Source organism: Narcine bancroftii, chromosome 2 (genome assembly GCF_036971445.1).
Source record: "Narcine bancroftii isolate sNarBan1 chromosome 2, sNarBan1.hap1, whole genome shotgun sequence".
Lineage (NCBI taxonomy): Eukaryota > Metazoa > Chordata > Chondrichthyes > Torpediniformes > Narcinidae > Narcine > Narcine bancroftii.
The window spans coordinates 150,611,604-150,615,133 of record NC_091470.1 but is presented as its reverse complement, the minus strand read 5'-3'; the positions used below and the strand labels follow the sequence as shown (position 1 = coordinate 150,615,133).

General features: G+C 43.6%; 1 non-coding gene across 1 annotated transcript; it reads left to right on the top strand.

The window, feature by feature from the left end:
* Positions 1–2,094: 2,094 nt before the first annotated feature.
* LOC138755988 (U6 spliceosomal RNA) lies at positions 2,095–2,202 on the top strand. The gene has a single exon (XR_011352680.1). It is a non-coding gene; the product is annotated as a U6 spliceosomal RNA (small nuclear RNA).
* The last annotated feature ends 1,328 nt before the right edge of the window (positions 2,203–3,530 follow it).

The following is a 3,530-nucleotide window of genomic DNA, read 5'->3' as shown; positions in this document are numbered from 1 at the left end:
AAAAAGAGACTAATACAGGAAGGTCCATTGATTTTAGATAACGATGTTAGTTTGAGGATTAAAATTAGGGTGTGTATGAAGAAAAACATTAAGCCAATTGTCAAGAATACAGACCCCTTAATCTTACCATGAAAGGTAATATTTTACTATTCAGGTTGAGTCAGGTCAAGTTTACTGTCATCCGATTGCACAAGTACCACCCGACAAAACAGTATTCATTGATCCTCAGTGTAAAACACACAGACACACAACCGGACATAACACACATGCAGACAAACAGTACACATGCAGGACAAGTATTCATATATACAAATACATAAATAAATAAATATCATTTTGTGAATTTGAGACTCTTGGATGGTCAGTGTGAGCAGTTCCTTTGGTCGTTCAGCGTTCTCACCGCCCGTGGGAAGAAGCGGTTCCTCAGCCTGGAGGTGCTGACACTGATACTCCTGTATCTCATTCCCGACGTGAGCAGCTGAAAGATATCGTGTGAGGGGTGAAAGGGGTCCTCAATGATTTTGCACGCCCACCCAACAGTATCAGATAGATGTTTTCGCTGTAAGAAGGAAACGGGAACAACAGTACATGCAATTTGGGCATGTGAAAAAGTGGAAAAGTTTTGGGAAGATCTAAGTCAGGTATTAAATAAAATCACAAAAAGCAACATACCAAAAAATCCAGAGATCTTTCTTCTAAGTAATATAAGAAGTAAAGAACTTGGACTCGATTTGGATGGAGCTCAAAAAAGATTTATTATGATAGCCTTAGCTGTAGCAAAAAAATGTATTATGTCAACCTGGAAATCAAAAGAGAGCCTGAGAATACAGCAATGGTACATAGAAATGAATAAATGTATTCCATTGGAAAAAATAACATATAATTTAAGAAATAACATCACAGTATTCGAACAAATTTGGGAACCGTACATGGAACACCACAGAGAAGTCCTACCGCGGACCTCCACCACCTAAAATGATAGAATGAGAAGAAGACGAAATGAACTGACCCAGTGTGTAAAAGTAGATGACACAATTTTCTTGTTTATTTTCATTGTGTGATGACATTAATGGGTTTAATGTATCATATATGTTAAATGTTGAGTGGGTGGGGAGAGGGGGGGTGAAGGAGGGAGGGAAGGGAGGGGGAAAAAGGGGAGAAAATGACACTGTGTATATTCAAGAGGGAAATGTTTGTGTGTATTTTGGTCAGTATGGTTCATAGTGTGAAAAATAAAAAAATAATAAAAAGATTTTGCACACCCTCTTGAGACAACGGTCCCTCCTGTAGATCATGTCAACGAGCTGGTGGGGGGGGGGGGGTAGAGGGGGGATAAGGTGACTCCACTAATCCTCTCTGCTGCTATGGTCCTGTGGATTTACCTCCAATCTATTTCTCTGAACCAACTGTATGCTATTGTGCTAAATAAGGTTTTAAATCTACAGTAAGAGACACACCCATACAAATGCCCCATTCCTCTCCCTGAGCAGGCTTATACCATTGCTAAGAGCTGATCTTCCTCATCATATTCAAAGTTCACATTTCTTGTCAGACTACAAGGACTGCCTAAAGAAATCTCTTGGTGCCTGCCACATTGACCACTGCCAGTGGGCTGATATCGCCTCAAACCGTGCATCTTGGCGCCTCACAGTTCGGCGGGCAGCAACCTCCTTTGAAGAAGACCGCAGAGCCCACCTCACTGACAAAAGACAAAGGAGGAAAAACCCAACACCCAACCCCAACCAACCAATTTTCCCCTGCAACCGCTGCAATCGTGTCTGCCTGTCCCGCATCGGACTTGTCAGCCACAATCGAGCCTGCAGCTGACGTGGACTTTTACCCCCTCCATAAATCTTCGTCCGCGAAGCCAAGCCAAAGAAGGGACATACATGACATACATACAACCCTGAGATTCCTCTTCTGCAGGCCAGGCTTAGTAATCTCTAAACCACTAACTGTAAACTGGACTTAAAGAAAGAACTGTCAACAAACTGACAGTGCAAATGTATATAAATAAACAGCAATAAATAATGAGTCTCTATTATTCAAGAGTCTGATAGTTGATGGGTAGCAACTACAAGTCCTGTGGTGCCTGTGCTTGCTTCAGCAGCACATATACTAAAATTGGAACGATATAGAGAAGGTTTAGGATGGCCCCTGCACAAGGATGACCCGTGTTACATTTATTTAAACAAAAAAAGTCCTGTGGCGTCTGTACCTCCTTCCTGGTGGGCCTCAGTGAGAACAGAGCATGTCCAGGGGGGTGCAGATCCATCCTGCTGGTCTCCAACGGCCGTATTCCATGTCGATTTTCTCTATGGCGGGGAAAGTTTTGACTGCGAATATACTGGGTGCTGTCCATTAGCTTTCGCTATTGGTATTGGTGCCCCCATACCAGGCTGTGATGCAGCCAGTCAGCACACTTTCAACTACACATCTGCAGGAGTTTGCCAAGGTTTTTGATGACATACCGAATCTCCACAAACCCCTGAGGAACTGGAGGCGCTGACGCGCACTCTTTTCCAAAGGCATTAATGTGATGGGCCCAGGATGGGTATTCTGAGATAATGACAACCAGGAATTTAATGTGCTGATCTTCTCCACTTCTGATCCCTCCAATGATTAATGGATCGTACGTACACCCCTGGTTATCCCTTCCTCAAGTCCACGGTCAGACCCTTGATCTTGGTGACACTGAGTGAGAGGTTGTTGTTTATACACCATTCAGCCAAGTTTATAATCTCCCTCCAACACAAGTATTTTCTACTCATTCCAGACAGTCTTATTTCATTGCTTTCCTATCTGGCCTGTCTAAACTTCATCTCATCCATAACAGCTGTTACCCATATCCCATCTCTCATCACATCCCAGATTCTCGTTACCTCACTGGCGCTCATTCGATCCTGCCTCCCTTGTGCTGTTAATTTGAAATCCTTATCACTGGGCTGAAATATTTTCACTGTTCTTGTTCCTACCTATCTCTGTAAATTTGTTTGGATCTGTCACGATCATCAACCTACAAACTTCCCTCCCCTGCCCTCAAAATCACCATTCTTTTCTTTAAAATTTAGACATAAAGGACAGGAAGAGGCCATTTCAGCCCACGAGTCCGCTTCGACTAATTACATCCAACTGACCTGCAACACCCCACTAGGTTTCGAATGGTGGGAGGAAACCAGAGTCCCCAGAGGAAACCCATGCAAGCACGGGGAGAACGCACAAACTCCTTACAGACAGCGTGGGATTCGAATCCTGGTCCTGATTGCTGGCACTGTAACAGCATTACGCTAGCTACTGTGTCAACCGTGCCGCCTTCTGCAAACTGCCTTGTATTTCTGTATTTGCATCATAGAACCTAGAAATCAACATCACAGTCCAGGCTGTTCGGTCCACCATGTTGTGCCAACTGCCTAGAATTTCCCTACTGCATAACTCTCCATTTTTCTCAGTTCCATACACCTACCTGCAAATCTCTGCACATTCATGATTCAACTTTTGTAAATTCCCCAAGAACCTCTATTGGGCCTGCC